The sequence below is a fragment of the Fukomys damarensis genome, unplaced genomic scaffold (assembly GCF_012274545.1).
Source record: "Fukomys damarensis isolate Sample0158 unplaced genomic scaffold, DMR_v1.0_HiC HiC_scaffold_22, whole genome shotgun sequence".
Taxonomy (NCBI): domain Eukaryota; kingdom Metazoa; phylum Chordata; class Mammalia; order Rodentia; family Bathyergidae; genus Fukomys; species Fukomys damarensis.
The window spans coordinates 14026876-14044170 of NW_022900934.1; positions in this window are offsets into that span (position 1 = coordinate 14026876).

Consider the following 17295-nt stretch of genomic DNA (forward strand, 5'->3'; position numbering starts at 1 on the left):
AGGGGCGTGGCTCCGCCTTTGGAGACCAATTGCCTCCGCCTGCGGGTTGGGGGCGGCACCCCTGGCCGGTCACAGCCCCGGGATTTCCCCAGGACCTTCCCAGGATTGTACTCCTCACCCCTCCCCGGGAGTTTAGGGACGCGAAAGGGCCCTAACTCCTCTCCCCCGGGACCCATAAAGGCTACGTAGAGACCAACTAGGAGCCAGTCTGCTTCCAAGGGGGTGGAGGAAGGACTGAAGGATTCCCCTAGGTGCTGGGGCCTTCCACAGGGACCCCCAGGGCTCCCCCTCCAGCCCCCGAGTCGCCTCCGGGAATTCCAGCAGAACTGAAAGCATCTCCACCGAGGATAGAGACCCCCGAGGAAGTCACCGCCACCATCACTACCCCGAGAAAACGGGAAGGCCTACACTGGAGCGTGAGGGGGCGTTTCAAGGAAACGGCGGTCTCAATACAGTTTCGCTCTCTTTCAAAGGAAATTCCCTCCTTTGAGCGCAGCGCCTCGGCTTCTCCATCCGCTCATCCTTGAATCCCAATCGGGTTCTAGTCCATCCCAGCTCCCATCCAGCTCTTGCTTGGAGACAGGCATTTATTACGTATGCCAGCCTTTCGGGGATCACAGGACCCCATAAAAATGTTAGCTCGAGGCCCTTCCTTGAGCCCGCTTCTCCTTGCCCCCTTCTCCAAGCCACTCCCGAACCAGTGTTGGCTTTGTGCGCTGCAGCGTGGATCACCTGGGTTCCAGGTCCGGGTTCTGCCGCAGGTGCACTGAGTTCCCTTGAACCTCCTTTTTCTTCCCGGAAACCTAAGGCGCTAGAGTGCTTGAGGTGATGACTCTCGAAGCTCTAAACTTGTAAGCCAGGCCATGAGGCTGGGCTGCAAAGATCAAGGAGGAGGAGAAGGAGGAGGCCGCTGACCACATCTTTATGCGACAGAGGACACACTTGCAGGTCTCACAGACTCTACCTCTGGAATCCATCCCTATCTTCCATCACCTCCGCCACTGTCCTAATTCAGAGTTTCATCATTGTCTCTCATCTAGATCATGCCAATGGCTTCACTCGTTCTCTACCCCACCCACAACACCCCTGTGGCGATTCCGATGGGGCTTTCCTATGTACACACATCTTTGGGCTCCCTAGTCCCTCGGGATGACCCAAACTCCTTATGCCGGGGTGAAGCCGTTTCCCACCCAGCCCTGGCCTCTCCAGCCACGATCACTTCCTGACATGTCCTCCCAAGCGTGCTGGCTCCAACCGTGTTCTCACTCTCCCCAGTCCTGAGGCTCACGATTGGTTTTCCTTACTGTCTTTCTCACTCTGGCTTTCTAATTCCTTCCTTTCCTCGTCCTTGCCAAAATGAGTTTTGCCTTCCCCAACTCCCTGAGACAGAGGTAGTGCTCCCCGGATGCCCGGTCCCATTTGGGGACCTCTTGAGGGTAGGGCTGGATCTATCCCAGTTCTGGGCACATAACAGGACACAAATACACCATTTTTCAATGAATATATGAGCTATTGAGTTGAGTAGCTTGCGGTCTGCAGCATAGCCTCGATCACAAAAGAAGTTGGAGGAAGGTGGACACAGAGCTGGCCACCTCAATGCAGACATTAAGCTTCAATGGCCCATGGATAAAAGGGATGGTGGTCAGATACAAAAAGGCCAGAAACAGGAGTCAGGATCCAGGAGTCTTCATTAAAGCCACCCAATCATGCCTAGGATGAAGAGAAGATTAAAATAGCTTTTCTCTTTTTCACCCCCTTTGAAAATACCAGTATAGTTTTAATTCCTTTGGGAAGGGGGCGTTACTATAATATTTTCAGTCATTACTTATTCCTTATTTGCTTGATTCCAAAATTGGGCCTTTCACAAAACTGCCTCGGGAAGCAAGCACACAGAATTAAAACATTAATTATATTATATAAAACATATCATAGCAGCAATTAAAGCAGCTTAAATTAATGTGTGAAAGAACAAATAGTAGCCTTTGGTTGCCCCATGGGGTGCAGACCAGACAAGATAAAGGGAAGATATTTCAGTACATGCACATCCCAAAGAGACATGCACCAGCGGCAAGGCCCAGAGAAGCACAGAACCTTGTTGGGCTGAGAAGAGTGTGCTGAAAGAAGAGAGCAAGGAGATGATTTATGGGGAGGCAGCAATAGTCAGAGGCCCATCAAAGAGGAAAACAATAAAGGTTTCTGCAACAGAAATAGGGCAAAGGACATCAGAAGAGCAGGGACCCAGGACTTTGGAATCTAAGGCAATGGCTTTGGGGAAGGGTTCATGGGCCTGGAGAATGAATGAAAAGCATATTTGGAGGTCAAGTGTCTACAGTGCTACCACAGTCTGGTGACCACAGGGACCTAGCTAAATGCGAACCTGATTATGTCCTCCCAGATCTGAAGTGACCCCCAAGGGCCCTCACTTTTAAGCTCAGAGGGCTGCAAGGCCTTAGACTTGCTGGCCTGCGTCTCTAACTAACCTTCCAGGCTTCCGCCTAATGCTCCCACCCTACCCCATTCCCAGATCGCCTGTGCTCTCACTTCTGCCTGGAAAGCTACTCTCCCACTCTCCCTTAATCTCTTCCTTCAAGACTGGGCTTGAGTGCCCCTCCCCAGCAAGTCCTCCCAGCGGCCAACCCAAGATGTGTACATCTACCTCCCCAGGCTCTCTGGAACCCAGCGACTGCTTACTGAGTAAGACTACGGTCCAACCATATCATATTTCAGTTATTGTTTATTTATGGAACCAGTGTATGGAACTCCATGGGACATAATAATGAAGCTTTGTCCCCTAACCTCTGTCTTTGGCCATGCTGTGTTGAATTTCCCTTTTCCATCCCTTAATGACATTGTGAGTAGATGTGTTACTTTTGGATTGAATTCTGCTGTTAAGTGTTCATCCCATGAAGCTTTATTCTCACCCAAAGGCTGACTTGAGCAAAGCAAGGGAGAGGAGATGGCCTGGTTGACAGATGTACCCTAGCACCCTCCCCATTGTCGAAATGGAGGAAGGAGTCAAATGTAAATACGTCTATTCTTGCAATAGCCCTGTCTCTGTTGGTCAAGCCTCCTTTCCTGGAGTGGCAAGTGTCCATTTGTGGTTTCTCATGGGGTGCATGGGTAAGTTTTATAGGGGCTACACCACTTCACAGTTTCCTGATAGGGGGCATCCATCAGGCATTAGCTCTCTTACCCGGCTGTCCCCAGCCTGGGTCCTGCCCAGCAGTCAGCCTGCTTGTGTGAGACATCACAGAGGTGCTCTAGCCTGGCTAAGCCCTTCAGTGTGCATTGGACCACAGCGCCCCTTCTCTCCATCCCTACTCTCCCCTGCTCAGATAGGCACAGCCCACTGCCAATTCCCCATCAGGGAACGCCATCCCTGTTTTGTACTCACTCTCAAACTCCTTGAAGGGCTCCCTTTGACATCCCCCCAACACACACACACACACACACACACACACACACACACACACACACGCATGCATGCACACACTTATGCTCACACTTTTAATTAGGAAGGAAGAAAATCGCCTCCCACTATACACACTACCCTTCTCAATAAAACCAAAGACCTCCCCAGGATTGCTATATGAACAAGGAAGAGAAAATCTGGGCTTCGGCTAGTGGATATAGGACCAGTTCTGACTCCTTCAGTAAATCCTGAAGGGAAATTATCCGTCTCCCTAAAATACAGGGTACCTAGGGCTTGTTGTCATTGGCCATAGGCCATGTTGCCAATTTCTAAGTAACAGAGCTGAAGAGACTTTGGTTTGGGCCATTCCTTACATCTAACTTAATTCTCAGAGAGGAGGAACCATGTCACAGTTATCTTTGTAAACTGATGCCTACCAAGAGCCCAGACATGCCAGATACTGACTGGGTGTTTGCTGAATGCGTTCGGGAGTATAAAGTAGTGAGAACGGAGGGGATCCTTCAGCAGGATCCACCCGCTCCTTCCCCTCCTGACCTGGGTGCCTGCCCATCAGCAGCAGCTGGGATTCCCAGGCTTAAATGTGAACAAAAATCTTTCCCTTTTGCTCAGCTGATCTTAGTTGAGATTTATCAAAAGGAACTAAGAAACTTGGAAAATCCAAGAGCTAACAAAACATATGGTGAGGGGAGAGGTCACAATATATTCAAAGTACAGAATTTCTTTATTATGACCTGGTTAAAGCTACTTTTTTGCCTTGGTTAATTCTCATTTCCAGATAAGGAGAACTTGGATATGGCCTTCAGCCTTCTCAGACTCTGGTGTCTGGAATAAGAGACAGCTTTAGTTGCAGTAAAGGATCCAAAATCTGTGCCATGACCTTAAGGTCCTATGGGACCTGGCATCTGCTGATCTCTCCCTTCAGTGTTCACTTGCTTGCTACCTCAGCCATCCGAGCTCTTACCTCAGAACATCGTCTGTGCCCCTCCTTCCACCCTTCCTTCACTGACTCCTCCCCAATCAGGTCTAGGGCAAACGGCACCTTCTTAGGGAGGGGCCTTCCCTGACCACCTGGTCTAGAAGGAGCCACTACTGGCTCATGTCTACCGCTGCCCTTTCTCAAGAGAAGACAGAGCTTGTGAACTTAAATAAAAGAGCATCCTTAGAAAGGCATCGAGGAGCTAGTGGGATGAACAGAGAAGTCTTCAGGCCAGGACCACGGGAACCAGATCACAGCCAAGACTCCCAGAGAAAAGTTCTGACAACATCTCTGTGTGTTAGCCAGCCTCCAAGACGGCCCCCGAGGAGCACTGACTCCGGCTCTTCACACCTGTGCCTGGCCCTCTCTCCTCTTACCAGGCTCAGTCCATATGGCCAGAAATCGGCAAGAGTGATCATAGACTATGTCTGAGTTCAGGTTATAAAAGCCCTGAAGCTTCCATACTTTCCACCCCCGCATGGTGAAGTCAGCTTCCTGCCATGGCCTGGAGACATTCAAGCAGCTTATGCAGAATCCTGTGTCGAAGAACCAAAGATTCCAGCCACTGGCCACACAGGAGACTGTAGAAATGAATCCTTCAGCAGAGGCAAGCTGGATATTGTATCATCAGTCCCAGTTGGTACCTCGATTACACCTGGTACCTTGTAAATACTGCGGATTTTTCAAAATACTTGCACAAAAACCTGGGACACTCACACTAAAGGTTATCGTTCGTTCATTTTAATATTTGACAGTTTGATGGGTAAGATATCTCATTGTTGCTTTTACATATCCTCATTTATTAGTGAAGTTGAACATCTGATCAAATGTTTATCAACCACTTGGATTTCTTCTTCTATGAACTAATTACATATATCCTTTGTCCGACTATCTATTGAATTGTCTTGTTCATATTGACTTCATTCAATCGTGTATTCATTCAACTACTATTCACTGAGCTGGGCGTGGTGACACAGGCCTGTAATCCCAGCACTCGGGAGGCTGAGGCAGGAGGATCTCCGTAAGTTCAAAACCACCCTGGGCTACATAGTGAGTTCTAGGTCAGTCTCAACCACACAGTGAGACCCTGTCTCAAAAAAACAAAACAAGACAAAAAAAAAAACAACTAATATTCATTGAGCACCTACTCTATGTGACATGGTGGGGTTATAGTATTTAACTAGGCAAAATCCCAGCAGTAATGAAAAACACTTTCCCTCTGCTGTCCATGTTGCACATCAGTGCAAGTGTCTAATTGTACCTCTAGGCACTGTTTTAAACATGTTGTGGCAGACTGTAATCATTATGGTTGCAGCTTTTATGATGTACAATACTTAGCAGTAGTACCAGGCACCTGTATACCAGCCACTAATTACTTTGTACAAGTCACGAATTTGTTATATCAGAAAGATCACTTAGTCCAGACCTCTGCATAGCACCTTGCTGGCACCCCACCCTTACACCCACCTGTTCACTCTTCCGTTCCCTACTTCAAGTACTTGTGACCTGCTGTCCTGGCCCTTTTATGACTATACCTAGTGGCATGTTTAGCCTTTGACATGGCAGGCCAGAAGTGCCGGAGTTATTACCCCTGAGAACAGCCTTTTATGAGTGACAGAGGAGGAGTTAGTGGAAAATGCTCTAGCTTTCTATCCCCCTTAGATGGGATGACTGAGAGATGTGCATCTTGCCTTGGTTCTCCACTCAAGATGAAACCCCAGTTGCCCACAGTGTAACGTGTACATTAACTCGCCCTGTAAGGACTTCCTCATGCTCCTACCAGTGCTCCCTGGCATTGCCACACAAAAAAATTACTTACACTTGTCTGCGTGTCTGTTTCTGGGAGGATCCAGCCCAGATACATTAATTTACAAGTGAACTGACCACAGGAGGCAGTGTAGCTTGGTAGATAGGAGTGTGAATTCTGACATCAGAGATCTGGGTCCAAAATATGCTATGCTACTGACTGTGTAGCCTTGAATACATTCTTAGGTTTTTTTGTTTGTTTGTTTGTTTTTTGAGACAGGGTCTCACTATGCAGTTGAGACTGACCTGGAACTATGTAGCCCAGGCTGGTCTCGAACTCACAGCGATCCTTCTGCCTCAGCCTCCTGAGTGCTGGAATTACAGACATGCGCCATCATGCCCGGTTTTGAATACATTCTTGACTTCTGGTTCCTCACCTGTGATAGGGGCTCAAGAGCTCACATGGTTACTAGGAAGACTAAACTAATTATGTAATTTTCTCATCATAATGTCTAGTGAAAACGATATTAATTATTAACATTAGAAAAACACTGAGAACTAGAGAGAACCATTAGCTCACCTCTTGTCACATGGGCACCTGGGACTCTTATGTCCCTTTTCATAACACTCCATTCTCCTGTATCCCCAGTGGCGAGGGCCAATATGGGTTTTCCTTTTCCTGGGCTTTAACTACTCCCAGACATATTGGTGGATTGGGGTGTTTATCTGTGCTGTTCAATAAAACATTCTATGCTTACAACATCTGATATGGTAGCCACTAGCTACATATATGCCTGGTGAATACTGGGAATGTGCTGGTGTAATCAAGGAAGAGAATTTATAATGGTATTTACCTTTAACAAATGTAAATAGCCACATTTTGTTAGTGGTTACCCAATGAGGCAGCTCAGGTCTAGAGAAAGGGGGTTGGGCAATGATAGAAAGAATCTTAGTTCTTTTTTTTCCCCTCTCTTGCCTCCTGTTTCCTCTCGACAGAGCTATTCATCCTCTCATCACAGCTCTCTGCCTTTCCCTCATTTGTACGTGCTAAGTTCCGTGGAAGAAAGCAGCAGGGACTGTGACAACTGTTGTATGTTCATACTCCCAGCAAGGTGAGACAAGCTCCTTTGTGATCCTTGAGCTGAAAGACAGGACGAATACCTGCTATAAATACAGCTGAATAAAGATCTTTTTCCAGATGGCTTCCATTGTTCCCTCTTCTCTTATTCACACTGAGATAATTCCCAGCTTCTCAGATCCTCCATCGTTATAAAACATACCATTACCTCATTTTCGTTTCATTAGATTTACAGGTCACAAGACTACTTTGATCCTTACCAAGTTCATCATTAATGGTTTCAAAATAATAGTTCTTTCTGTTTCAGCATGAACCCAACACAGAACTTCCTACTTGTGAATTCTTTTATCTCCTGCTTCCGACTTTTGACTCTCTAGTCTAGACAATGGAGGCTAATGAAGCTTTCCAAATGCTAGTATGCATTTCACACCAAGAAGACACGCCCCACACAGTTCTGCAACTCTGCAGAAAAAGCAAGAAAAGTAGTAATTTCTTTCCAAGCCATCTCATCCTGATAGATGGCATGGAAAGTTTTACCATGGATAGATGCTCAACCATCAGTTCCAGGCTACATTTCAATGATATCTTTAATTAACTCTGCAGGGTACAGTAGAACACATGAGCTTTTGAGTCTCACAGGCACGGGTTTAAATATGACTAAGTCATTTAACAATGGGGGGGAATGATCTTATCTTTTGGGGTCTCAATTTCCTCATCTGTAGAATGGAGGTAAGAGATACTGGAAAGGACCCAGAGGATCTATACAGAAAGCAGGATACTGAAGTCATTAAAAAGGAGGACTAGCCTGGTGTGGTGGTGCATACCTATGATCTAAGCACTCAGGAGGCTAAGTCAGAAGGACAGTTTTGAGTTCAAGGCCAGCCTGAACTACACAGAAAGATCCTGTCTTAAAAAGAAACAAACAAACAAAAAAACAAAGACTATACCACAAGTCTATTGCCCTGTGAGCTTAGATAATCTACCTATTCTAGCAAGCCTCAATTTTCTCATTATAAAATGAGAATAATAACACCTATTGTTTAGGCCTTTGGGAGGATTAGCCAAGGACGGATATAGATGATACAGCCACATAGAGACATTGATAGATATACAAGGTGTGATCAAAACATACAATAAACATTTAAACTTTTAGAAAAATTTATTACAAGTCAGGCATGGTGGCACACACCTGTAATCCCAGCCCTTGGGAGGCTGAGGCAGGAGGATCGCTGTGAGTTCATAACCAGCCTAGGCTACATAGTGAGTTCCAGGGCAGTCTCAACTACATAGTGAGACCCTGTCTCAAAAGACCAAAAAAAGAAAAATTTATTACAGTAAATGATACACTGCTATTAATTCCCCTCAGAATACTTCAAACAAACTTAGCCTAGCAGTCTTGGCACTTTCTGAAGCAGTTTTGGACATCCACGTTTGTGTCTTTTGCATTGCCATGGCTGCAATTCTAAAGGTTCTGCCAGATAAAAACATTTCAGTGAGTCCACACCCACCTTATTCACTGCATTTGGCATGGTGTGACTGCTGCCTCTTCCCCAAAGTCAAAACGAACACAAAAGGTAAATGTTTCAAACTGATTAATTTTAACATTCACTGTATTTATTGATCACGTCGTGTGTGTGTGTGTGTGTGTGTGTGTGTGAATTCCTTCTCCCCAGTCATTGGCAACTTTCTTTGGAACAGAATTCTTAAGAGTTTTATGTATTGTGGACTCCTCACTAGCTGTCTGGAGAGTTCTATGGATCGTTTTCAGGAAGATATGTACGAATGCATAAAATATGATAGAGTCACAAAGAAAGCCAATTATATTGAAATACAGTGATCAAAATATTAAGACAAATGTATGATATAGCACTATATAGACTTCTTTATTAATGGATTAAATCAGAGGAAATAGTGGCAAGCCTAAAACCTCCATAGTCTCAAAGTAATGATGACTGCAAACAGGAATTCAAGACATCTGGAGCATCTGTACTGTGATATAAAATAGAAACATCTGTGATTTCTACTGGTGGCAATATAGCAGGTCCTGCCAATCTTACTATCCATATTGCCTTATATGTCTTATCACTTATATTCATCACCAAAATAAATGCTTAATTTCAGTTAATTAAAATAAGGAAGAGAGTTTTCCCACCCAAGTTCATGAACCTCTTGGTTAAGGGCCCTTGCCTTATAACCTATTTAGCAAGGCTTCATCCTGTGACTGGAGTCACAGATTAGGGAATAGCGTGAAATGTCTCCTTACATCCTGTAACACAGCCTCTGATTAGACAAGTTATTAGAAAAGATATCTACAGAACCTTGTGTGTGGGGCTCAGGAGATGGGCAAATCACTGCTGGCTGTACTTACTGAGCACTCTGTAGCAGGCACTGTCCTCAGTGTAGTACCTATGGTAACTCATTGTGGTTAACAATTACTATCTTTGTTTTACAGAGGAGGAAACTGAGACACAAAGATGTTAGGTACCATGCCCAAAGTCACTCCGCTAATAAACGAGAGAGCCAGGGTTTGGACCTAAGTGGCCTCCAATTAGCTACCTCGCCATACATTGCCTCTCTATTCTGAAAGCCAGAGTGAGACTGAAATCAAAACCTTCAGGATGAGTAGGACTTAGCTAAAGAGTGAAAGAGAATAGAGGACGGAGGGAAGGAGCTGGAAGCAAGGAGACAGTGACCTAAAAGTAAGTTGTAAGGCAGAAAGGGGGCCAAGCTTGCAGGGGCTTGAAAAGGTTTTATCTTTATCCAGAGGACAATGGAGGAGTGACGATCAGATTTGTTTTGCAAAAATATCTCTCTGGCTGTAGAAGAAAAAGAATTGGAGAGGAGAAAAAAATGGAAGCAGGAAATTTAGTTTGGGGGCAGTTGAAGTGGTCTAAGCTAGGAATTACAATGGCTTGGACTAGGCAGTGGCCATGGGTACACAGAAAAATGGAGAGACTTGAGAAGGGTTTGGAGGAAAGGCTCTCGCACCGTGGAGGCAGGCATGAGGGGTGATTCTGCTGTGGCAGATTATAGTTCCCAGAGATGGCCACAGTGATACTTCTCATCCCACATGCTCTTTTTAGAGTGGGACCTTGACATGTCTTCCATTCAGAGACAGGGGTTCCCGTGCCCCTCCCCTGAATCTGGTCACACTTATGTGATTGCTGGGGCTACGCTGTAGAAAGCAATGCAAATCCTACTTGGTTCCTTTAGCCACTCTCTCAGAGCCCTGAGCTCCATGTAAAAGCATAACGCCCTGAGCTACCATGAAGCCCAAACTAGCCTTGCAGAGAGACTGAAACTGTATGATGAAAGATATCCAACCAGCCTCCAGCTTCCCCAGCCAATTACTGTCCCAGAGGCAATGTCTAACTGACAAGCTAGAACTGCCCAGCCAAGCCCTTCCAGAAATCCTGATCCCAGAAACTGTGAAGAAAAAAAAAAAAAAAAGAAAGAAAAAAAAATGGTTGCTTTATGCCACTAAGTTTTGAATCTGAAGCATTCATCCTTTACCTTCAGTCTCCGCCGACTCTGACAGTTATCCAGTTGTAACCTTCATAAGGGAGATTTAACATTCTCAGTTTAGGTTGTTTATGAGGGACCCTGAAAGCTGGTGACACATGGCAAGTGGCTTTTGGGTATGTTATCTCTGCAATTTTAATTACCCAGCCCAGTGGTTTGCAAACTTGAAAGAGCTTTAAAAAAAAAAAACAAATACAGATTCTCAAGTTCTACCCTGGACTCTCAAAACCAGAATCTTCTGGAAATGGTAAACCATTTACCTGTCTTACTCTCTGACATTATCCTTTACCTTGTTGTATGATGACTATATTTATATTCTATTTAGGTACCGTACCACATCAAGGCAAATTAGAAGATAGATCTTTTGAGAATCGCAGATTTCATTAATCAGACTGACTTGGGTACCTGGAGCAAAAACATTTATTAAAGATCATTCTCTTCAAATGTACGCACAAGGATATTTCACCTGTCTAGAAACAGAATGACCAAATATGATATTCCATCCGTTGTGACAATAATCAAAATAATGTGAATCTGGGCCAGGGATTTAGCTCAGTGGTTCCGCCGCCTGCCTTGCAAGCACAAGGTCCAGAGTTCAATCCCTGCTACCCAAAAAAAAAAAAACAATGTGAATCTCCTGAGACACAGATATTATGGCAACAATGTGTAGGCCTGAATTTGAGCCTCTTATAGAAAAGTACATGATAAAGAAGAGCTGCAAAATGGTTTGGAGGATTTATACAGTGTTGAGATAGCTTAGGGAGAGAGGAGGTCTAATTACACCTACCTTGACCTCATGTGTCAAAATCAAGTTTAATTAGATATTTCATTATTAAAAAGGAAAACCGTAAGCCATGTTGAAACTAGAAAGAGAAAAACCGTATTTATTAGGCTTTTGTGGAGAAGAAAGTACAAAGTAAAAACTACGTCAGAAGGGCTGTGATCTTCTGAGGGTTCTAAGGAAACCTGTTTTCTTGCATTTTCTCGCTGCTAGAGTAGTGATGGCAAACCTTCCAGAGCTTTCAGTGATACTAACATCCTGCTGTGGTACGCGTGCCACAGGTTCACCACCACTGCTCTAGATGTGGCTTGCTTTCCTCAGTCTTCATCTTCAAAGCCAGTCTAAATTCACCCTCCCCACCCCGCCCCTTCTTCCTGTTCCTCTCCTCTTCTTCTCCCTCTCCTCCTCTTCTCCTTCCCTCTATCCCTTCCTCCAACCCTCCACCGCTTCTGTATCCTTCCTACCTCTCTCCTATGAGGACTCTTGTAATTACCTGTTGTCTACCTGAGTAATCTAAGGATATTTCCCATGGCGAGAGCAATAACGTCTGTGAAGCCCTTTTTACCATGTAAGGTGGCACATTGACAAGGTCCAGAGATTAGGACATAGAAACCTTTGAGGGGTCACTTTTCTAACTACTAAAATTGTACAAAGGTATACTGACATAGGTGGGTGTGGCCAAAGGCTGAGCTCCTAAGCAGGTGACCCTGCTAAAGGGGTCCCTAACAGCTGGGAGGAAGTCCTAGGGTGGCTATTCAGCAGTTCCTCAAGGCACTCCTTTCAACATTCAACACAGCTTGCCAAGAGAGGACGGTCCCACTTTGTTTACATAATCTTGCTTCAAGGCGCCACTAGCTTAGCAGGAACTATATATCATCACAAGAAAGTCCCTCCATCAAGACTCCAACATCTGTGTGAGGCCATGACTAAATGATCGACTTTCAACGATGTCTGTTCCACCAATAGACAGAGAAGCCCATGACGACCCACAGGCTTCTGCTTTCTTGGAAAGGTCTAAAAAATAACCCAAGCAAACTCTATAGAAAGCCACCAACCATGATGTCCTTAAATGAACATAGAGACAGTGAGTTCTACAAGTTAATGGACCCATATGATGATCCAGGCACGATTCTTAGTCATTCCCTTTGAAATACATGCTACTACATTTTACTTACCCATACTGGTCTTACAATGCATGTGCTAACCTTACTCCCTTCTACAGATGAAGAATATAGAGTGCAAAGAAGTTGAAGAGCAAGCCTAAATTTGCTCAGCAATGAAATGATGGAGCAGAGACTTGAATTTAGGTCATTCTGATTCCCCAGCTGCAAAAATGGTCAGTTCTTAAACTTGAACGTGGAAATTCAGAACCATGTTTGGTTGACTCACTAGATGAATTGCCTGGGGCAGTACAAGCAGGACCTGGGGTTGTGCGGACTGTAAATTTAAGCTGCAACCCCTCTGTCCCCACTCTCTAGGACTCTGTCTCTGCCACTTTCAGACAGCCCTTTTGGCTGAGGAGTCCCACCAAGACCAGCGAGAAGAAATATGAAATGTCTTGACTTCTGTTAGGTCATGAGAATTAGACACAAGAAGTATTAATCCCTTGAATTTATGCACATAACATTGCAAGGGGTCCTAGTCAAAAGGTTTTTCAGAAAAAAAAAATACTGGCTGAAAATCAAAACAATGAGCCACTCAAGTCAGAGTGGCTACTATCAAAAAGACAAAAAATAAATGTTGGTGAGGATGCAGAGAAAGGGAAATGCTCATATACTGTTGATGGGACTAAATTAGTGCAGCTGTAACAGAAAACAGTATAGAGGTTCCTCAAAAACTACAACTACCAGAAATCCCACTCTTAGGTATATATTCAAGGGAAATGAAATCAAAGCTCTGTCTGACAAAAATCAGGTAGCTTCCATAGTAGAAGACTTTCATTTTATTCACTGGTCAAACTCTGGGGTACACCAGTGAAGGGTTAGAGGTTATACACCAATCAGGACCCCCTAACTTGGAAGGGAAATTTTCCCCATTTTTTTTTTTTTGAGACAAGTTCTCACTTTGTAGTGGAGGCTGGCCTTGAACTCCCTATGTAGCCCAGGCTGGCCTCAAACTTTGAGACAATCCTCCTGCCTCAGCCTTCTGAGTGCTGGGATCACAGGCATGAGCCACCCCACTCAGCTCCACAGTTTTTTATTAGTACATACTGGCTTTACAGATTATTTCATTTTGGTAGATTTGTATATGTACATAATACACTGCTCTTATACCCCATCTTCCTCCTCCTTTTTCTCTTCCTCTTGCCTAATAGTAGTCTCCTTTCTACTTTCTTATCTTTTTTAGATTCCACATATTAGGGAGAACATGTAATATTTGCTTTTCTGAGTCTGGCTTATGTTGCTTGACATGATGAGCTCCAGATCTATTCATTTTTCTTCAGATGACAAAATTTCACTCCAGAATAATATTCCATTGTATTCATTCCATTCATCCTAGGTGTTGATGGGCACCTAGGCTGGTTCTATATCTTGGCTATTTATATTACACTAAAATAAATATGGGTACTGAAGTATCCCCATGGAATACCAACTTTAACTCTTTCAGATATATACCAAGGTGTACCTGAATTACTAGTAGTTCTTTTCTTTGGTTTTTTGGTTTTGTTTTTTAGGAAATTCCACATTGACTTCCATAGTACCTATACTAATTTGCATTCTCACCAGCAGTGTAAAAGGATTCCTTTCCCCCCACATCCTTACCGGCATTTATTGTTTTGTGTATTCTTGCTCGTAGCCATTCTGACGAGTAAGATGGAATTTCAATGGCATTTTAATTTGCATTCCCCTAAAGGCTGAAGATGTTGAACATTTTTTTCACATACTTATTGGTCACCTGTTCTTCTTTTGAGAAATTTCTGTTCAATTCTTTTGCCATTTTTATTGATTAAGCTATTTGATTTTTTGGTGTTCTTTCATTTTTTTACGTATTCTAGATGTTAATCCTCTGTTGGAAGAGTAACTGGCAAAGATCGTCTCCCATTTCATAGGCTGTCTCTTCACTCTGTTGATTGTTTCCCTTAGTATGCAGAAACTTTTTTAGTTTGATGGAGTCCCATTTGTTGATTCTTGCTATTATTCCATGTACTATTGGAGTTGGAAGGGAATTTCTTATCCCAAAGGACAGCATCCACCACTCACTGAGAAAAGGGCATTTTTGAGTACAAGACTGCAAAAGCTTGATCTGGGGAATGCACATACTATCTGTAGGACTGCAAACAAATAGATAAACTGGCCTCAGCTTCCACATCTGCAAAATGGGCACACTGTGCCAATATGCTAGGGCTGTTGGGAGGATTGAATGAGATTTGTAAAGGGCTTAGCACACAGTAGGCATAAAATACATGATACTTATTATGTAAGGCAAATATCTAGATGGGAAGATACAAGTTTTGAGTACTTGCTTTCATATAAGACTGTCCTTATAGAATTAACTTGCTCCTCTATCATAAAATTACTCATACGTTGTATCATTATAATTTACTTAACACTTGTATTCACTAATTGGTTGTGACTGCCTTGAGGACAAAGATATTGCCCAACATTCTCCATTTTCCATAAAACCATGCACACAGTAGACTGCTTAAATGCTTGCTAAATGGTTCAATGGATACATCCTTTGGCTTAACTTTCCTCAAGTGTAGGATTAAGAAACTGCCATTAAGATACCTTTAAATCTATCAGTTTGCTGGATGTGGTGGCATACACCTGCAGTTCCAGCACTCAGGAGGCTGAGGCAGGAGGATTGCCACAAGTTTAAGGCCAGCCTGGACTACACAGTTGAGTTCAAGATCAAGCCTGAACTACATAGTAAGGCCCCATCTCAAAGAAAAAAAAAATAAAGGTGCAATAGGGCCAGGAGTGTAGTTCAGTGGGAAAGTGCTTGCCTAACATTCAAAAGCCCTAGATTCTGGCTGGGGATTTAGCTCAGTGATTCTGCCACCTGCCTCACAAGCACAAAGGCCTAAATTCAATATCCAGTACCAAAAACAAAACAAAACAAACAAAAGCCCTAGATTCCATCCCTAGCACTAAAACAAACAAACAAAAATGTTTGCCCTTGAACTTGATTATGTAATCTACTGAACACAATACTTAAATTTTTATATTTTTAGGACCTATATTAGAGAGGAAAGACTAGGAAAGAACATCTGTGGGTTTTTTTGGTTTTGATTTTGTTTTTTTGAGACAGGGTCTCGCTATATAGTTCAGGCTGGCCTTGAACTATGTGGCCCAGGGTGGCCTCAAACTCATGATGATCCTCCTGCCTCAGCCTCCCAAGTGATGGCATTACAGACCTGCACCACCACACCTGACAGGGCATCTATTATTTTGCAAACTTTGTGCCTTTACCTCTAATTTCATATAATCTTACAAAGTAGGAACTTTAATAATTTTGTCTGTGAATAAACTATGGTTCCAGTTACACTCTCTGAGAATCCCTATTTCTTTCCATTACAGTATTTTTCTCAGTTCGCAATTATATACACAAGCATGATTTTTTTGTCTAAATTATATCTTTCCACTACACTGTAATCTCCAAAAGAGCAGAGATGAGTCTTCATTTTCCTCAGGACAGTACTAGTAAGTCGGTATACAACAAGTCTTTGGGCCATAGAGTAGGTGTATATTAACATTCGATGAGTAGATGAGTGAACAATAGCAGCAGATGTCAAAGAAACTGGGCTTTTCACAGTGTTTAAATTTTACAACAAGTCTTTGGGCCATAGAGTAGGTGTATATTAACATTCGATGAGTAGATGAGTGAACATAGCAGCAGATGTCAAAGAAACTGGGCTTTTCACAGTGTTTAAATTCCACAGCCACCATTTTTACTTAACATGAACCATACACAAGGAGAAAAACTAGACCTTGTGGGAGTCTGTAAAGTTTCCTGTGAAATAAAAGAGACTACTTTATTCATACTGCTGTGGTTATGATTAATAGAGCGTATTTACAAATGTGTGAACAAACCCCATTCCCTGTGACAAATACAGTTTATAGATTAAACAGGAAAAAATGCAACACTTTACATGCTTCACGGTCGACAGTTACATTCTTGGAAATGTGTTTTTGACATTGAATGAATATTCCAAGAAGAAATAACTCAAGCACAACCTGTGACTCCATCTCCAGAAGCCTTTCGCCTTTTGTCAGTAAAACTAATAGGGTACCCAACCTATTTAAATGTAAATTTAAATAAATCATTTTCTCCGCCTCTCTGATCTCTTTGTTCCTTGCGATCCAGAGGGTGCAGGCTTGTAAATACTATTCTCCAACTCACACTTCTATAGGTGCTCAAGATATTTTGGATTTTGTTTCTAGCTTTATGCAAGATTAAATAAAGTATTTAGGAATTTAAATGTTCCATTTTTCACAACTAAGGAGGCGGGAATGCGCTCTGGAAACAAAACTAACAAGGCTTGACTGAAGTCCTTAGGAAGGAACAGGCAAGGGGTCCATACTCAACAGAGGACGCCGTTACTAGGCAACCCCTGACGGTCTAAACTGTAGCCCGAGCCACTTACCCCGCCCTCGTTGCCAAGGAGAAGGACGCCCCAACTCAGCCCAACCGTAAACCTGCGTGCTCTTGCGACACCGCCGCGCCTGCCGCTGCGTGCGCGCCCTCTGCCCCTATCTTTACTTTCCGCCCCGGCCGCCATTGCCTCGTGCCCGCGCCGGTCGGTTGGTGGCGCTTTT